Below are 20,927 nucleotides of genomic sequence, written 5' to 3'. Positions count from 1 at the left end.
AGAATGGAGTGCTGCAAGTTCAGAGGGAGGTAGGTTGGAGTGAGTGAGGAGAACAGAGAAATTGAGATGGCCAATGTCACATCATAGTTTGCAATAAAAAGATCTAGAAAGGTTAAGAGGCCAGAGGGAGGGGTCCAGGTAGAATGAGAATTCTGAAAATGGGAGAAAGTGTCAGCTGTGCGGGGGGAAGACTCCTGGCCAAAGAAGTGGGCACGGAGACGTAGGTGATGAAAAAATGCTCAGCGTCGTGCCAAGCTCAAAATTAATTGAGGTTGGGCCATAAGGGGATGAAGCTCAGGCCTTTGCTGAGGACTGATCATTCGGGGTCAGAGAGGGGAAGGTCAGAGGGGATAGTGAAAGCACGGCAAAGGCTGAGATTGGGAGAAGGGATGGAGTCAGAGGAAAGTGAAGGGGTAGAAGGTTTCGGAGGCGCATTGGTGTCCAAGAGTTGTTGAAGCTTGCGATCCTTGACACCAGTAAGGAAGAAAAAAGTTTTCTGTTAAATCACCGGATGAGGTGAAGGATGAAACGTAACTGCAGACCAGGACAGCTTTGAGATAGAGTGAGTCAGTGCTGCTGATGAGAGAGGTCGAGAGTGTTCATGTGGTGGTGCATGGCATTCAGCGTGGATCTCAGGATATGGTGAGAGCAGTGGTTCAAGGAATGCTGAATATCTCGAAGATATCTGTAATCCTGGGTGGATCCAAAACACAAAGAGTGGAATTTCAGTTGGAATCCATGTGGAGTAAGTCAGAGCCAGAGACAGTTGCTGAGGAAAGATATATGGCTGTGAAAGCGAGTTTTGGTAGATACCTTGAAGGGATAATTACAAGTCATAGCCCTTTTCGGGCTACCCCAGATCAGGCGTATTCCCCAGGCTTTCACCTTCAACTTAAGTTAGAGATAGCCAAATTCTACAAGAGGCTTATATGGGTCTAAAGGTTCAGGCTATCTCTCCCTAAAGGAAAGGAATGACTGAAGATGTTACCGTCCTCCAGATAGCACTTTTAATAAGTTTAACTAGACTGTAACCTTCCGGATATTATGAGGGCCCGGAATACCCCCCAGAATTCTGCAACTCCTTTCAAAAGAGTGTACAGAAATTGGGTTCACGAGTTTATACAGAAATACTCTTTAAAGCAATTCTAAAAATATATAGTTGTATTTAAGAGCCGACATTCATTTAACAACTGTCAGTCGCAACATTAACAATTCAAAATACAAATAGCTTACATTTCTTATTTCTCAGATATCCTTATTTTCAAATCTTTACTTTGTTATATTTCTACATTTCTTACTTATTTCTAAATCCAGAACATCCACCAAAATCAAATATCTTGATTACCCGAGACTCAAAGTTAAAAACTTACAGATGGTGCCTGTAAACGTTTGGCCTGTTCAGTGACTTCTGACTTTCTGTTTGTAAAGGTCCATCTTTTATACGCTTTTTGTAGTGGTTTATTCTTTGAAGTTCTCTGCTGATGTAAGCTAATTGTCTTTATTGATACCTCTGTTGAAAGCTTTCTATCTTATTGTCAATTCAACTATTGTATGCATAATTATGTCTCTAACATTAGGTGTTCCAAAAACTATCATAAAAACAAATATGACAGCAATGGTTTCTGTTTGATGCCATTCTTATCGAAGATTTTCCATTCAATTCTTAATATTGGCTTAACTGGTTTTTAGCAGGCCCAAGGAGGTGGGAATGGAGGAGTGTGGGGTGTTAAAATTGCAAAAAGTGGTGGGCGGGCCCGACCCCGCCTCCATCCCACCTCCAAACAATTTTCCCAAATGCGTGGTTTCTGATCCCGTCCCCGTCCCGCCTCCAAGAGCCGGGATAGGCCCTTAAGGCCTTTAACAACCACTAAATTGCCTCTATAATCCCATTTTGAAAGGCCTTTCCAATTTTAACACGTTTCCCATGTGATTCACGTCGCCTCTGAAACACGACAGTGATACCTGGCGGGAGCACAATTGGATTGCTGACTATCAGCTGCAGCTCCACCATTAAATAGGAGATTTGATCAGTCATCATTTGCAGGTGGCAGGATTTGCTGTCTCAGGTCTGGGTTAACTTTTAGCAGGTATAACCATAGCTGTGGAAGTTTGGAGCCTGACACCCATCTCCAGTGTGATCTCCTGGGAAACCCCTCTCGCCACCTTGACTGAGTGCTTCCTCAACTGAGGCATATACCAGAAGCTTGGAAACAATTTATTTCCTTTCCTCCTGGACATCAGATTTGGATGAAGACCAGCCGCGGCAGCAGCAGAACCATGAGCTACAGCAGCACCAACAGCAGCAGCAACAACAGGAGCGGCAAGCTGCACCCACCTGAAGCTGCACAGGCCAGAAGGCACCAGCCCATGGAAGCCCGTCGGCGCAGGAGATATCCTCCAAACAGGGTCTACAGACAGAGGATCAGCTACCTCAACATGAGTGAGCAGCAGTGCCAAAGGCAGCTCTGACTTTCGCGAGAGGTAGTGGGTGACATCTGCGCAATGGTGCAGCAAGACCTGGAGCCCACAGGAGCAGGTGGACACCCCTTACCAGTGGCCGTCAAAGTCACCACCGTACTCAACATTTTTGCTTCAGGCTCATTCCAGGGATCAGCAGCAGACATCAGCTTTACCTCCCAGGTGGCCGCACACACTTGCATCATGCAGGTAACCGATGTCCTCTTTGCCATCGCGCACAATCACATCCATTTCTCCAAGGATCAAGCAAGTGTCACGGCGCGTGCGGTTGGATTAGCTAATCTGGCAGGCTTTCCAAGGGTGCAGGGCGTTGTTGATTGCACACATGTGGCTCTTAAGGCACCCCATCGTAATCCGGGTATTTTTGTCAACCGCAAGGGCTTCCACTCCCTCAACATACAGCTGGTGTGTGACCACAAGAAGGAAATTTTGCATGTTTGTGCCAAGTATCCTGGCAGTTGCCATGATGCCTTCATACTGTGCCAGTCTAGTGTGCTTCTGCTCTTCAGTCCACCAGACCAACTTAAAGGATGGCTACTTGGAGACAAGGGCTAGCCCCTGAAGACGTGGCTAATGACGTTATTGAGGAGCCCATCCAACAAAGCTGAGGAGCGCTACTACAGCCACATTTCCACCAGATGCATAATCGAGCAAACCATCGGTTTGCTGAAGATGTGATTCAGATGCCTGGATAGATCAGGTGGAGCCCTGCAGTACTCAGCAGCCAGGGTCTCCAGAATCGTCGTGGTTTGCTGTGAACTTCAGAACATGGCACAGCATCGTGGCTTGCAGGTTCCTGAGGACAAAATGGCTCCTCAGATATCCTCCTCAGATGAGGAGGAGGAGGAGGAGGAGGACGAGACCGAAAACGACCATCTTGCAGAGGCCCATCAACCAGTGGCAGCAGTACGCGAGAATATTGCTGCCCGGGATGCAAGGAATGCACTCATCCTGGCCAGATTTGCTTAGCCTAGCCAATCAAGCATTTTTGCCTTGCAGCTTCTTACCAGAGCATCGACAATGGCCAAGAACCAACGGATTCCTAGCACTCTGACCACCATACTGACAATTGCAAGTACTCCTAAACCTTCAACGTGGAAGTCCCATTTGCGAAATGACACACACCACAACTGCAACAGTTGCCATCAGAATTTTTATTTACAATAACTAACTGATGGCATTTTAAAAATAAACACATTTCACCCAAGTGACTACCCTTGTGACTATTTGTGCAGTATCTTTCTCTTACGTGTGCTCCTACATGGTGCTTCCCCTGTGGCTTCAGCAGCTGTGGAGGCCCCTTGCTCACTTTCTTGCTGCTCCTGTCTCGACACCTTTGGTGGGCGTCCTCTAGGGTTGCGAACCTGTGAGGGCTCGGCAACAGTCTGCTGTTCCTGCAGCTGTGCAGGGGTTGAGACGCCGATCTCAGTTGGGTGGGGACTCTGGTGTGGCTCTGACCGAGGACTTGGCAGTGGCATGGTAGTGTGAGCGCTTGGAGAGGAGCCCCCACTTCCTTGTTCTCTGCCACCAACATCCCTCTCATGGGTCAGGTCCACCTCAGCGCTTGCAAGTGGCTTGAGAGCACCTAGCTGCATATCAGGGGGGCCATGGGGACCCGTATCTGCACTGGCAGTCCTACTCAGAAGGACTTCCATGAATGTCTGGTTTCTCTGTTCAATAGCTGACCATCGCTCCTCCAGAGATGTCAGTCTATTCTGAACACTCACTATGTTTTCAACTGTAGTGTATGTGCCTTTAAGAGCCCCAGGTGTGCTGCAATGCCGGTAATTGCCACTCGGGCTATATAAGCCTGTATATTGTGTTATCCGTTAGAACCCCCCCAGACTTTGCTTATTAAACACCTATGAACTAACTCCTGTCTTCAGTGTCTTTATCAACACACGGACACCACAGTGGCGACAAAGTGGAAACGGACTTACCTGCAATTCAGCAGCACCTCAAGGACATTGATTCCTCGGGCGTCCAGAAGACTCAAGAAAGTGAGAGAAGCTGTGGTTTCACCAGCTGGCCAAGCTGGTGGCAGGTACTGCGCTAATCCTTCCTGGGCGTCAGGCTGGGGCTCCAGCGGCTGGCTCTACAGCTGAGACAGGCAGCAAAATCGGAGGCAAGCAATAATGGACTGGGAGGGAGCACTCGGGAGACGGCCGGCGTGGCAAGCAGGTCAGCATTCAGACCTGGAGAGAAAGTCCGGCGGGAACGAGTCTCCAACTGTAAATAAATTTTAAAAAAATTTTTTAAACGGGAAACAGCGTTGTCATCGGCAGCAGCGGCGGGAAAGCGTGGGAAGCGCCATATCTTTGCTGCAGAAAAGAAAGAAAAGCGCGGGAAGCACCATATCTTTTCTGAAATGCCTAAGTCTGGCAATATTGATGCTTTTGATAGCAAAATAGAGGATTGGACCTCATACGTGGAAAGAGTAGAGGTATATTGCACTGCAAATGGAATAGAAGATGAAAAAAAAGCTTCAGTACTGCTGAACCTAATGGGCGCAAAGGCATATGGGCTGTTACAAAATTTAATCACTCCAGCCAAACCAAAGGACAAGAATTTTAAAGAAATTGTTGATACCCTGCAGGAGCACTTAAACCCAACACCGCTGCTGATAGCGGAACGATTCAAATTCTTCAAGAGAAATCAACACAAGAATGAGAGTAACGCTGATTACCTAACCGAATTAAGAAAGCTATCAAAGTACTGCCAATTCGGGGCAGGGCTATCAGATTATCTTCGAGACAAATTCCTTTGCGGTCTCTTAAGTGAAGGAACACAAAAAAGGCTGTTTTCTGAAAAAGATTTAACATTGGACAAAGCTTTCAGTATGGCTGTATCATACGAAGCAGCAGCAAGAGGAGCTGCAGAGATACAACAAAAGACACAAGACTTTGGCACCCATGAAATGACACAGGGTTTCGAAAGATGTTATCGCTGCGGCAGATCCACCCATAACCAGAGGGACTGCTGGTTCAAGGACAAAGCATGCAGGCAATGCAGAAAGATTGGTCACATTGCACGGGTATGCCGATCTGGACAAAATAAATACACAGACAGAAAAAAAAAAAATCAATAAAGGAAAGTACAGGAAGGTACAAATGATGACGGACAGTAGCTCCGAAGACCAGAAGAGCGATAGCGACTCCGAAAACAAGAGAATAAGCTGTCTCAAATTACATAATGTACTTGCCAAAGATGATTACCAAACCATTTGGGTTACCCTCACGATAGCAGGGTCCCCAGTTAAAATGGAGCTAGATACAGGATCAGCTCTTGCCGTAATAAATCGACGGGATTACGAGAGGCTATTTTCGCATATACCTCTAAAAGACACATCCATTATCTTAAAAACATATACGGGGCAGAAAGTATACCCCAAAGGAAAAATAAGGGTGCCTGTTGTATACAACGGCAAAGAAATACAAAAGTTGTATTTATACATTCTACAAGATGGTGGTCCACCGTTGTTGGGACGTGAATGGATCAGAAAGATATGTTTAGACTGGCACTCCATTCAGGCACTGACGGTGACCAGTAAGAAAAAAAACAATGATGACATCATACCTGAACGATTAAAAGACATCTTGGCCAATGCCAAAGAAGTGTTTCAAGAGAAACTAGGAACCTTGAAAGGCATCACCGCCTCAATAAAAGTGGAAGATGCAGCAATTCCCAATTTTTTTAAGGCAAGACCGGTGCCATACACAATTCGTCCAGCAGTCGAGGCAGAGCTGGAGAATTTGGAAAAAGCAGGCGTATTATCCAAAATAGATTGGAGTGAGTGGGCAACACCCATCGTTCCAGTCATGAAAAAAGCATTGAATAATGATAAATCTGAAGAACAGAGAAAAATTCGCATCTGTGGAGACTTCAAGGTGACGGTAAACCCGATCCTTCACACAGTACAGTATCCTCTTCCGAGGATAGAAGATATTTTCGCCTCACTATCCGGAGGGAAACATTTCACCAAAATTGACTTGGCACAGGCATATCTACAGATGGAGGTTGAGGAGGCCTCTAAAAAGTATCTCATGATAAACACACACAAAGGCCTGTACCAGTACAATCGACTGGTTTTTGGAGTAGCATCAGCTCCAGCTATCTGGCAAAGAGCTATGGACCAAGTCCTGCAAGGGATTCCGGGGACTCAATGCTACCTAGACGACATCCTTGTAACAGGAGAAAACGACAATGAGCACCTTGCCAATTTGGAGCAGGTGCTCACTAGGCTGAAAGAACGGGGCCTACGAGCAAATCGCCCCAAGTGCGAATTTTTCCAAAATCAGATATCATATTGTGGCCACATAATTAATAATGAAGGGTTGCATAAGTCACCTGAAAAAATTGAAGCGGTCATAAAAGCCCAGCACCTGAAAATGTTTCACAATTAAGGTCGTTCCTGGGATTAATAAATTACTATCATAAATTTTTACCGAACTTATCAACTCTTCTACACCCTCTTAATGAACTTCTACAAACAGGAGTGATTTGGAAATGGAACGAAGACTGTAAACGTGCCTTCCATAAATGCAAAGACTTAATCACATCTGAAGAAGTTTTGGCTCATTACAACCCATCACTGCCAATCAGGCTGGCGTGCGATGCATCCCCTTACGGCATAGGAGCAGTATTATCCCATAAATTCCCTGATGGCTCAGAACGGCCGATAGCTTTTGCGTCACGCTCATTAAACTCAGCTGAGCCTAACTATGCCCAAATCGACAGGGAAGCACTCAGCCTGGTATGGAGAGTGAAGAAATTCAACCATTTCCTACACAGACAAAAATTTACCTTGTTAACTAACCATCAACCCCTCATCTCCATATTCAACCGTAAAAAGGGTGTTCCCATTATGAGAGCGCAAAGGCTACAGAGGTGGTCCCTTTTTCTAGGGGCACACCAATACAACATAGAATACAAAGGATCAAAACAGCATGGGAATGCTGACGGTTTATCGCGCCTACCGTTGCCAACGGTAGAAGAGGCACCTACAGTAGACCCAGTAGAAATGCTCCACTCTACCATAGTGGAATGTCTACCAGTAACAAATTCTGCCATTGAAAGGGAGACGAGAAATGACCCGACTCTCTCACGGGTCTACGATTTAACAGTGAAAGGATGGCCAGCACATGGCGAACCACTGTTGCCAGCATTCTCGCAAAGAAGAGAACAGCTATCAGTGTGCCGAGGAACCTTGATGTGTGGATCCAGAGTGGTGATTCCACCCAAACTCCAGGATAAAGTGCTAAAGGAGCTTCACGAGGGGCATCTGGGTGGAGTGAAAATGAAGAGCCTAGCTAGGGCATTTGTATGGTGGCCAGGTATCGATGGAGACATCGAAGAAATGACCAAGAGCTGCCTAGGATGCCAGAAGGTCCAAAACGCTCCACCACAAGCCCCTCTACATCCATGGGAGTGGCCCTCCCTGGCAAAGGGTGCACATCGACTTTGCTGGTCCATTTATGGACTCAATGTTCTTAATCGCGGTTGATGCACACTCCAAGTGACCAGAGGTAATAAAGGTGTCCTCCACCACCACGGAAAAAACCATCACAGTATTAAGGACCATATTTGCCAGGAATGGGCTGCCGGAACAGATATGTTCTGATAATGGACCGCAATTTGTGTCCGAAGAATTCAGAAAGTTCTTAAAAAACAATGGGGTTAAGCACTACACGTCCGCCCCATACCATCCCGCCACCAATGGATTGGCTGAAAGGTTTGTCCAGACCTTCAAGAAGGCCATAAAGGCCATGGGTAATGAAGACATAAAACTTCAGCACAAGGTGGATAACTTCTTATTCGCATACAGGAATGCCACACATATGGTTACCAACCAAACTCCCGCCATGATGTTCTTCAATAGAAACCTAAGATGCCGGCTGGATTTGGTCAAGCCCAACATCAGAAGGGACGTGGAGAACCGGCAGTTTCAAGGCATGAATGAAAGGCCAACTAGAACCTTCCAGATAGGTCAACAAGTTTTGGCCCGGGACTACCGTACCGAGAAATGGCAGCCTGGAACTATCTGCACACGACTAGGACCACTGATGTATACCGTGGACATCGGAGAAAGCATAATAAGGCGCCATGCTGACCAAATCATAAAGTCGTCCGAAAAGGGACAACCTACACCACAACTCTATACGTCTAACGATGAAGTAGAGATACCCATATCTACCTCTGATCCAGTGATACTGGAACCCGATGAACCCGACACTGGCATTCAAGCCGAATCAGCCTTGCCAAAAGAACCTACTACACCACCAGAAACGACTACACCCCCGAGGCGTTATCCGGACCGAGTCAGGAAGCCTCCTGAGCGACTGACTTATAATTAATTAACTACAGCAATGTGTATATTATTTTTCTTATAACATGTAATTAATAATTACTTAAAATATGATGTACTGGTTAGCTAAAAGGGGAGGAATTGTAGTGTATGTGCCTTTAAGAGCCCCAGGTGTGCTGTAATGCCGGTAATTGCCACTCGGGCTATATAAGCCTGTATATTATGTATATCCGTTAGAACCCCCCCCCCCAGACTTTGCTTAGTAAACACCTATGAACCAACTCCTGTCTTCAGTGTCTTTATCAATACACGGACACCACATCAACACTCTGGCGACTTAGCTCCTCCATGGCCGTAGCCCTCCTCTCCTCTACCATAGCCAGCCTTACCACGGAGGTAGCCATCATTTCCGTGGTGATGCGTTGATGCGCCAATGACTCCACAAAGGCTCTGCTCATGTTCGCGATGGACTCCTCCATTCGCTCGACACTCACAGCGACCCTGGAGACAAAACCTGCCAGAGACTCCTGCACCTGTTCCTGGAGTTCCAGCAGCGCTGTTCTTCTGGATGGACCCAGAGGCAGAGGTTCGACCTGCAGCTGAGCCGAGCTGGGAGAGTTCTGTGCCCTCTGACTTGGACTCTCCACTGCTGTCCCTGTCTCCACAATCTGCTGATGCTCACTTGTGAGCTGTGATACACCAGGTGACAACACTACCCTATCTCGCGATGGTCCCACCGAGGTGTACGAGTGTCTGCACTGGTGCTGGGTTGGCTGAATTCTGCTGACGCTGCACCCTCAGAGGTTGCAGCTTCCTCTGAGGAGTCTGGAGGCTCAGGCTGTTCCTCCTGGATAGTGGGGACGGGTGCTTGCGATGGTCCTTTGGGGAGTAAAGGAAAGAGTCAGAGATGTGAGGCCAAGGTTACATGCACATTGCATATTGCAGATGATCATAAGTCCATCTGTTAGAGCTTCAGAATCATTATCAGCGACTCCTGCAATGTCAATGAGAGAGATGAAAAACTATTCTGTCACCAGCTTTCTCTGATGCACCCGTCTGTCCGTCCCCCACTTGCGCATCATCCTTGAGTCCCACGATCTCCAGGACCGCCTCCTCCCAAGGGGTGAGGTGGGTTACTGAGGGTGGCCCTCCTCCTGTCCTCGCTCTTTCTCACTTATTGTGTGCTCTCTTTTCCTGCAATGAGGGAGACAAGTGGAGTTTGAGTGAGAATGAAGGAGTGAGTGTAGAGAATCCATAGCATTGATGGTTAGAAGGAGACAAAGATGGAGTGAGTTGGCAAGACCAAAGGCCCTCCCTGTGTTTTGTAAGTTGTTTTCATAGCATCACAGTGATAGGGAGTGTGAGGGCTGCATAGTCAAATAGTTAGGTGAATGTGACCATAGAGAGAGAGGGAATGGGTAAGGGTGCAGGGATGTCAGTGTCAAGTGGGATGTCATAGAGTCATAGAGTCATAGAGTAATACAGCACAGATAGAGGCCCTTCGGCCCATCGTGTCCGCGCCGGCCATCAAGCCCTGTCTAATCTAATCCCATATTCCAGCATTTGGCCCGTAGCCTTGTATGCTATGGCATTTCAAGTGCTCATCCAAATGCTTCTTAAATGTTGTGAGGGTTTCTGCCTCCACAACCCTTTCAGGCAGTGAGTTCCAGACTCCAACCACCCTCTGGGTGAAAAAGTTCTTTCTCAAATCCCCTCTAAACCTCCCGCCCTTTACCTTGAATCTATGCCCCCTAGTTATTGACCCCTCTACTAAGGGAAAAAGCTCCTCAGCATCCATCCTATCTATGCCCCTCATAATTTTGTACACCTCAATCATGTCCCCCCTCAGCCTCCTCTGCTCCAAGGAAAACAAACCCAATCTGCCCAGTCTCTCTTCATAGCTGAAGCGCTCCAGCCCTGGTAACATCCTGGTGAACCTCCTCTGCACTCTCTCTAACGCGATCACATCCTTCCTGTGTAGGAAGAGGTTGCTAAAGCTGAAAACTGGTGAGGAGAGGCAATGGGGATCAGATTGAGGGTGATGGGAAAGTCATACTCACTTTTCCAGTGCGCAGAAGGTCATGAAACCTCTTCCTGCACTGAAGCCAAGTTCTGCGGATCATCGACAATGAGTTGACCTACTGGGCCACCTGGATCCACACAGCCTTGGTCTGCTGGGGAGGCTTCTTCCTCCCTGAAGAAGGGAAGAGCACCTGCTTACTAGCTCTTGCTCCCTCCACCAAAGCTTGGAGGGCGACGTCATCAAATCTGGGAGCAGACTTAGGTCTCCCGCTGCACATTCTGCCTCCAGGTCCCTCTCACTACAAAGGCCAAAAGGTTGGCAGTCTGCAGAAGAAGCAAGGCTTCTTGCAGACCTTAAATGCAGCAGCAATGATGACGTCATTGGAGGCGAGTTTCAGACTGAAAAAACGAATTGGGCCATGGGTTCCCACACGCTGGAACTCAATTGCCCAATTATGTGAAAATCGCATCAATCTCCCACATCGATTTGGAATCGGGTGGATAACACGAAAAGTGGATGACACGACCCCATTCCACCCCAGTGACAAAATCCAGCCCTGTGACTCCGTGGTGTTCTAAGTTCAATACAAAAACAATGTAATTGCTTGGTGCACCTATTGAAGTCATATCTTCAAAGTGTTCTTGTTGGTATCATATTTACTATATGTATAAATTAAAGACACTTTGACTAAGCATTTACTTGTTTTCTAGCTATCTCAATTGGTTGCATATTTAATCGTGTTTCCTGTCTTCCAAGTTTAACATAATAACTATTTGTCCAGCAGGTGTTTCTTTTACTTGATGTCATCTTTTCAAAGCCACGTCGTTTTTTAATATTCTGTTCCTGTTTCCCTGAGTGTTAGCTTATAACACTTTAAACTGGGTCTTTTCATTGTGTTGGTTGCAAACCCCAGACCCTCTGGAAGCACCAAACTGCCATTTCAATAGGGTCATTGTTTTAGTATATTTAACCAATCCCCATTTCAAAGCTTTTATGTTTACAACTTTGTTAAACAACTGATCTTTATTTCAGAAGCCTGTTTTCTGTTTACAGCTTATGTCTCTGAGCTTTTAGATTTTTAAACCCAGTATGTCTTGTATTAATAATATCAGAAATCTGTTCATATTATGGTGTTTTTCTCTGAAATATGGCTTATTCCGTGACAACCTAATCAAACATGAAAAGGGAAACAGAAAACAAGGAAGATGAACAAGGTAAAAGAGACAAACTGAAATCCCGTCGGAGAGAAAAGCAGAACTTCTTCAAGGTGGGAATTCCTAGAAAAGAAATTGCAGTGAATTAAACACTCTTTCTTCTTCTTCTTCTTAGGCAGTCCCTCGGAACCTAGGATGACTTGCTTCCACATTAACTATGAGTTCTCAGATGACTGATGAGTCGAATACGGGACCTAGAGTCTCTGTCACAGGTGGGGCAGACAGTGGTTGAAGGGGCAGCTGGGTGGGGTCCTTGGGTTGAGGTGCGCTCCTTGCGCTGCTTGCGCTTGGCTTCTGCTTGCTTCCGGCAAAGAGACTCAAGGTGTTCGGCGCCTTCCCGGATGCTTCTCCTACACTTTGTGCAGTCTTGGGCCAGGGATTCCCAGGTGTCGGTGGGGATGTTACACTTTTTCAAGGAGGCTTTGAGGGTGTCCTTGAAGCATTTCCTCTGCCCACATGGGGCTCTCTTGCCGTGTCAGAGCTCCGAGTAGAGCGCTTGTCTTGGGAGTCTCGTATCGGGCATGCGGACAATGTGACCCGTCCATCGGAGCTGATCGAGCGTGGTCAAAGCTTCGATGCTGGGGATGTTGGCCTGAGCGAGAACACTGATGTTGGTGCGCCTATCCTGCCAATGGATTTGGAGGATCTTGCGGAGGCAGCGTTGGTGGTGCCTCTCCAGTGCTTTGAGGTGCCTGCTGTACATGGTCCATGTCTCTGAGGCATACAGCAGGGCGGGTATCACTGCTGCTCCGTAGACCATGAGCTTAGTGCCAGGTTTGAGGTCCTGGTCTTCAAACACTCTCTTCCTCAGGCAACCGAAGGCTGCACTGGCACACTGAAGGCAGTGTTGGACTTCGTTGTCATCATCATCTGCCCTTGTTGACAGTAGGCTCCCGAGGTATGGAAAGTGGTCCATGTTGTCCAAGCCCCTTGTCATGGATTTTGATAATCGGGGGGCAGTCCTGTGTGGCGAGGGCAGGTTGGTAGAGGACCTTTGCCTTACGGATGCTTAGTGTAAGGACCTTGCTCTCGTAAGCTTCGGTGAAGGTGTTGACGATGGTTTAGAGTTCAACTTCCGAGTGTGCGCAGACGTAAGCATTGTCTGCATTCTGTAATTCGATGACAGAGGATGGGATGACCTTGGATTTGGACTGCAGGCGACAGAGGTTGAACAGTTTCCTGTTTGTTCTGTAAATTAGCTCCACTCCAGTGGGGGGCTTACTGTGGGTGAGATGGAGCATTGCAGCAAGGAAGATCGAGAAGAGCATTGGTGCGATGACACAGCCTTACTTGACCCCGGTCCGTACATGAATTGGGTCTGTGTTAGAACTGTTGGTCAGGATCATGTCTTGCATGTTATTGTGAAGCAGACGGAGGATGGTGACAAACATTTGAGGACAACCAAATTTGAGGAGGACACTCCATAATCCCTCACGGTTGACAGTGCCGAAGGCCTTTGTGAGATCAAAGAAGGCCATGTACAGTGGTTGGTGCTGTTCCCTGCATTACTCTTTTAATTGACGCGCGGTGAAGATCATCATGTCTATTGCGCCCCTTAGTGGGCGGAATCCACATTGCGGCTCTGGGAGTAGCTCTTCAGTCACTGGGAGAAGGCGATTACGGAAATCCCGTCGGAGAGAAGAGCAGAACTTCTTCAAGGTGGGCATTCCTAGAAGAGAGGTGGCTGTGAATTAAACATTAATACAAAAGCAAAATACTGCGGATGCTGGAAATCTGAAATAAAAACAGAAAATCTTGGCAATACCCAGCAGGTCAGACAGCATTTGTGGAGAGAGAACCAGAGGTAACGTTTCAGATCGATGACCCTTCGTCAGAACTGGAAAAAGTTGGAGATGGATCATCTTTGAGTTCGGAACCAGAACAAAACAGCCGGAAATTGGTTCAACACTAAAACCTTTAGTAAAGAGATCAGGAAGGCTCCGCAAACCTGTTTTAAACTGGATTTGTAGTTCATTTGTAGCATTTGTAGTTGATTTAACAGAAAAAAGCCAGGAGTTTTTGTTATGTGGTACATAATGCTGGCAAAGGTGAGACCATAGTTTTGTTGTACATTTTTTTTAAAGGGAAAACAGTGTAATGTATTATCACATGGCTTAGTATGAGCATGCTCAGTTCGCTCTGGCCTAGTAAACAAGCACCTTGACTAGCAGCTCATCATGTCTCCGTCCTTCATTTGTTATACTCACATATGTTACAAAGGTGACTATAGCTCTCACAGGTCAAAGGTAAGTGCTGGATCTCAAATCTACACGTATGTTGTGCCTGTAAATTGGCACAGTGATTGTTTTCTCACGTCTCAGGGAGAGAACTATATTGAAATGAATAGAAATTCATAGAATCATAGAATGATGCAGTATGGAAGGAGGCCATTTGGCCCGTCATGCCTATGCCTGTTCTTTGAAAGAGCTATACAATGGCCCAGAAATTCAGGTCTCCACGGGTGAGTACGCACGGGGTACTCACCCGTAAGCCCAATGGAAGTGCCGGTTTCCTGCATGCACTGCGCATGCGTGGGAAACCGGCACTTCCGGTCCCCTGAAAGAAGGGGTTCAGAGGTTGAATGCGTGTGTAGGAGAGGCTGCGCGTGCGCATCGAACTTACGTTTTTTTTGCAGGTTTTCCCGGGGGTAAGTCTCCAGAAGTTAGACATGTAAAAAGCAGGCCTTGCGACTGCTTTTTACAAGATAAGTGGTGAATTAATTAAAATTAAAACATTTTTACCACAGGTTTATTATTTTTAAATACTTTAAAGAAAAGTAAGTTTATTTTTAGCCCTGTCAGAAAATTTAAAAAAAATTTTCAAAAATTTAAATTATTGTTTAAAATAGTTATTTCATGTAATTTATAATTTATTTAAAAAATGTGATTTAAAAAAAAATTTATTTGAAGATTTAGTGATGTTTTGGGGCTTGTAGTATTTATAAGTTTGACAGCCCTTCCTGTCAAACTTATGAATGAAGCATTCCCTGCTCCGATTGGCTCCCCATAGCCCAGGTGATCCCAGGGGATGCATTGAACTAACTGCGCCCCTGGGATACGCAAGCACTGCGAGCCGGCAGTTGGAGGAGGCCCAGGATCGGAATCCCACGGGGGCCCACAGCTCAACGGCTGGCGCGCTAGGTAAGTGCAGGTCGGGGGCTTGCACCCGCGGGCAGCCCTCGACCCGAATTTCTGGGCCAATTAGTCCCACTCCCCTGCTCTTTCCCCATAGCCCTGCAATGTTTTGCTTTTCAAATGTTTACCCAATTACCTTTTGAAAGTTAGTATTGAATCTGCTTCCACCATAGGCATTCCCGCTCACAACAACTCGCTGCATCAAAAAATGTTTCCTCATGTCACCTCTGGTTCTTTTGCCAATCACCTTAAATCTGTGTCCTCTGGTTACCGACCCTTCATGCCACTGGAAACAGTTTCTCCTTATTTACTCTATCAAAACCCTTCAAGATTTTGAACACGTCTATCAAATCTCCCCTTAACATTTTCTGCTCTAAGGAAAAGAACTGCAGTTTCTCCATGTAACTTAAGTCTTTCAACCCTGTTAGCATCCTAGTAAATCTCCTCTGCTCTCTCAGGCCTTGACATTCTTCCTAAAGTGTGGTGCCCAGAAGTGGCCACAATACTCCAGCTGGGGTCCAATCAGTGTTTTATAAAGGTTTAGCATAACTTCCTTGCTTTTGTATTCTATGCCTTTTTAACAGCCTTCTCAACTTGTCCTGCCACCTTTAAAGCCTTGTGCCCAGGCCTCTCTGTTCCTGCACCCTCATTTAAAACTGCATCGTTTAGTTTATGGAAATACTCAGCAGGTCAGGCAGCGTCTGTGGAGATAGAAACAGATTTACCCTTTATAAAACACTGTCAATTTTGTCTTATATCACACCTGTGAAGCACCTTGGGACATTTTACTACGTTAAAGGTGCTATATAAACAAAAGTCGTTGTTGTATATCCAGTATTTTCTGTGTTTATTTCAGATTTCCAGCATCCGCAGTATTTGGATTTTGTATTCATTTAGTTCATATTGCCGCTTCTCATTTTTTATAAAGCCAGAATGAATCACTTCACACTTACCTGCATTAAATTTCATCTGCCATGTCATTGTCCATTTCACCAGCCTGTCTGTACGCTCCTGAAGTCTGTCACTATCTTCCTCATTGTTTACTACATTTCCGAGTTTCGTGTCACCTGCAGACTTGGAAATTATCCCCTGTATACCCAAGTCCAGCTCATTAATATATATCAAGAAGAGCAGTGGTCCTAACACCGACCCCTGGGGGACATCACTGCACGCTTCCCTCCAATAATTCATTCATATTATGTACTTCTTGGGAAATTACCTGGCAGATATGTAACTTCAAGGACAGCTTGGAGCATTTTGTTGTCTTTCTAAGTATTGTCCTGGGGGATGTAATAAAAACGCAGAGCTGTTGAATTTGTTGCAGCTTTTGTTGCTTCTTTGTCTCTATTTTAGTATTCCTAGGCTGGTTTCCTTTGAAGTTACTGATCTGATGAAATAATCACAAGATAACATTCTCCTGAATTTCCAAATGTTGACACATTTCAAGCAGAATTTGTACCAAACTTAGTACACAAATGTATTTTTATACACTTACACCGGCAGTGTCAGCTGTGGCTCAGTGGGTAGCATTCTCTAGGTGGGAGGGGCTAGGAGTGAGCAGGTGTTACTGGTTGCCTGATTTCTGCAGGGAGTTGGAGTGAGTTTGTAAAAAGTTGGTGGTGTTTTTTTTTCAGGTTTTAGGTCCTTTTTGGCCCATAAACAACAGCCAGATGGCTGCTGAGGGGTCCAGAGTGCCAGGCCCCTCAGAGGAAAATGATCACAGGATGAATTTAATTAGGGGAGAAACTGTGGTTGGAAGGGAAAGAAAAAGGCCCAAAGATTTGGGCCAGGACCCCAGGAGGTTTGGAAAAGAAAACACGGTGGTGGTTCAGTGCGAGGATAAGGAGATACGAGTTTGGGATATTATCCAAGTGGTACATGAGGACTGTGGTAAGGGAAGCTGCTTTGCCTGCCGACCAAAGCCGAATGTTCGGTTCGAGTTGACGGTCAGTGGCCGTGAGGAGGTGGAAAGACTTTTACTCAGTTTGAAAGTTTGTGATAAATTCTTGGAGGTATCTCTGCTATATTCGGAAGAGGTGGTGGTCTCATTCTTAAAATTGCCGGTTTATATTGAGGGCGATGTGCTAATCAAAAAGTTGGAGTCGTGGGACATTAAAATTTGCTCAGCAATAAAGAGGAGATACTATCCAGGAACACGGGTAGCAGATGGAACCCGTTATATAAAGGTGTGGTTCCCAGAGGGGGTGAAGTCATTACCATACAGCATGAAATTTGAGACAATGGAAGGAGTGCAGTACTTCCGAGTGCTGCATGATAATCAAGTGAAGGTTTGTTATTATTGTCTTGGACACGACCATCTTGTAAGAAACTGTCCAGACTTGTACTGTTATAATTGTGGCGAGCTTGGACACATCGCTCAGAGCTACAAGGCGGAGAGCTGTGGGGTGTGTCACAAAGGCCCCAACCGCTGTGAGTGTGAGGCATAAGGAAGCTCTATGAGTGACGAGGAGATGGGAGAAGGAGCAGGAGGTGTGAGTGGACCGGCAGGAGGAGTGGAGCAGTCAGAGCAGCTGGTAAATTGAAGGAGGAAAGAGCACAGGAAGAGGCAGAAAATTGCGGAGCAGAGAACAGGATGAAGATGGTGGAAAACACACCAAGTACAGTGGAAAAGAACAAAGACAGCAGAAGGCAGCAAGGGTCGAATGCAGACTCGAGCCTTAATATGGTTCAGCTCTCCCTAAAGAATCTAGTGTCCGCAGGGGGAGAGGAGGCGGGAGCGGGGTGCATGGTAAATGTAAGTACTCCAAAGAAAGATGGGGAGTCGGACATCTCGGTGAGCGGGAGGGGGCAAGACAAGGAGAGGGTGCAAGAGGCAGGAGCCTTAAAGGGCCAGCAGGACAGGAGCGGCGAGACAAAGATGGCAGAAGGGAGCAATATAGGTGCGCCATTGTCCCAGAGAGAGAAGGATCAGGGAGCAAGGGTCAGAGGTGGAGATGAGGTCAAAGGGAGCGGCACTGTTGGAGAAACCGCGATAGCAGGAAGCCTCTCTATGGGAGATGAGGTATCTGACGGGGAGCAGGATTATGTATCTGATGGGAAGCAGGCACAAAGGGTTACAGAAGAGCTTGAGAGTGAGGAATTAGAGGGGGACAGAGACATGGAAGTGGGGGGTGGGGTGGCATCATGTGGAAAGGGAAAGGTTAGTGAGGGGCAGAAGGAGGGAGAAAGGGCAGCTCCTTGGCCCAAACTTAATGCAAGGAAGAGGCTGGAACAGCAGGGAAGGTTCAAACAGGAGGTGAAAAAGAGGAGGCTGCAGGAAAAAGCAACAGCTGGCCGAAAAGTTGGGAAGCAGCATGAGAGGAGGGAAGGGCCAGAGATTAAATGATGGGGAGATTATCAGGCATACTTAGATTAAATGATGGGGAGATTATCAGGCATACTTCCCTTCTTCAGAGCCATGATTACTTTGGTCTCGATTAATGTGAACGGACTGAGGGGTGAGAAGAAATTGCAACAGTTGTTGCAGGGTTTTAAAGGCATGGACTTGTTGTGCCTGCAAGAAATCTTTTGGGATGAGGATATCCTAGAAAGAGTTCAGAATGTTTGGAAGGGAGAGGTGTTTGCAAGTTGTGCAAACAATAACTGTAGAGGGGTGGTTGTTTTGGTGAGTCCGTCCATAAAAGAGAACATTGCCTTGGTGGACAAGGACATTGAGGGAAGAATTTTACGACCAAGGGTAAAAATGGAGGAATTTAATTGCGATCTCTTTAATATCTATGCACCGAACGACCATTGCAAGCGTTGCGAGTTTTTCGGGGGTTATGCACTGAAGTGGCAGAGGTGGAAAATCCTTGTATAGTGGGGGATTTTAATGTATTTTTATCTCGGATGGACATTTCAGCCCAGATGACCTTTAAGGATGATAACTCCAGAGGGATGATTGTAAAAATGATGGCAAATTTAAATTTGAGAGTCTTATGGAGGGACCGGAACCCCATAAAAAGGGAGTTCTCCAGAACAGGTTGGGTGGGTGATGTTTTAAAACAGCCGAATAGATTTTGTGTTAATGCGGGAAGGGTTAAGTTTGGAGGTGATGGAGATTTATTATAAAAAAGTATTTTTTAGTGATCACTCTGCTTTGGTTCTTAGAATTAGGAACAGCAGAGTTAAGATCGGTTCAGGGGTGTGGATTTTAAACAATCAATACCTGAAAGAAATTGCTTATAAAAAAGGGATTTTAAATATAATAAAGAATGCTCGGAAGGAATCTTTGGTCTTGAAAGAAAGAAGAGTTTGGTGGGACAATTTGAAATGTGAGGTAAAAGTTTTTTCGGTACGTTATGGGAAAAAGAGAGCGGCAGCTAACCGGCGTCGAGAAGAGAATATAGACAAAAGGTTTACGGATGTCTGTAAAGCAGTTGACGGAGGGGATAAGTGAGCTGAGACTAAGTTCCGGGTGCTACAGGAAGAGTGGGAATTATTGCAAGTTGAAAAATGCAAGGGAGCCATTCTCTATGCAAAGGCTAGAGATGCATTGGAGGGCGAAATATGCACTAGATATTTTCTAGAGCAAGAGAAACTGCGACAGAAATTATCATTAATTGGAGAGTTGACGGTTGGGGAGAAGATCATTCATGAAAGTGGGAAGATTTTAGAGGCAGCTAGCAGCTTTTATCAAGAGTTATATACAAAAGAAAACATTTCCAATTTGGTGATGGAGAAGGTTAGTGCTTTTATTGAAGAGGGTTTAAAGGAGGATGAGAGAAGCATGTGTGACAAAGAAGTAGAATTCGCGGAAATAAAAGTAGCAATAAGTGGAATGAAGGGGGTGGGGGAAAGCCCAGGGTCCGATGGACTAAGTGCAAAATTTTATAAAGAATTTTTTGAGATTTTAAGTCCATTGCTCTTAGGAGTTTTTAAGGAAATTAAAATTGAGGGAAGCCTGGCCCCATCTATGAGGAGAGGTGTCATAAACTTAGCTTATAAAAATAAAGGGGATAGAAGGGATCTGAAGAATTGGAGGCCCATCATATTATTAAATGTGGATTATAAGATCTTGGCAAGGGTTATGGCAAATCGTATGAAGGAGGTGTTGCCGCAGATAGTTTTGCCCTCTCAGTCCTATTGAGTCATAGGCCGGGACATCGCAGATTCTGTGATCTCAATCTGAGATGTGATATAGCTCATGGAAGAGAGTGGGAGGGAGGTGTAAGATTCGCAAAATTGAACATTGTCCTATAAGGGTCTATTGGCAGAAGAGGCTTTAATTTTAAAGACTGTTTTAAAAGAAGCCCAGAGAAAGGGGCATACAAAATGGCCGCCAGACCCCGTGACCAGCATTTTGGACACTTTAAAATGGTTCCTGCAGTCCCCAGACAGCCTTTGTGGATTCAGCCCACAGTAAGTTCTGGAAGGCCATTTCGGAGAAAACAAAACCAGACAGAACCACATACATATGGATTGGATGCAGATCCAGTCAGATCGGCCTGTCGATAAAGGCCATCTATATGTTTACCCAGACAAAGGGAAACAGTTTTATATTCATAGGGGGAGCATCAAAGACCCATTAAAGGCATCATGAAGACATTCAAAACAATACAGGGTCATTCCAGACCAGAGATGGCCGTTACCAGCCATCCCAAAGTAGTTTAAAACATAATAACTACCCCGTTGTGATACCAGCCCGCCAAAAGTTAAACAAAGACTAACCTTGATTTGGCGGGAGATAAAGGCCTTTTTTGAGAAGTATATCTGGGAGACCCGGAGTAGCGATCGAGGTTCTGAGGAGGTTCACAGGATCCGGGGCTTCAGCT

Source organism: Somniosus microcephalus, chromosome 4 (assembly GCF_052327205.1).
Source record: "Somniosus microcephalus isolate GS21.2 chromosome 4, FLI_Smic_1.0, whole genome shotgun sequence".
NCBI classification, from domain to species: Eukaryota; Metazoa; Chordata; class Chondrichthyes; order Squaliformes; family Somniosidae; genus Somniosus; species Somniosus microcephalus.
This window is presented reverse-complemented; position numbering follows the sequence as displayed.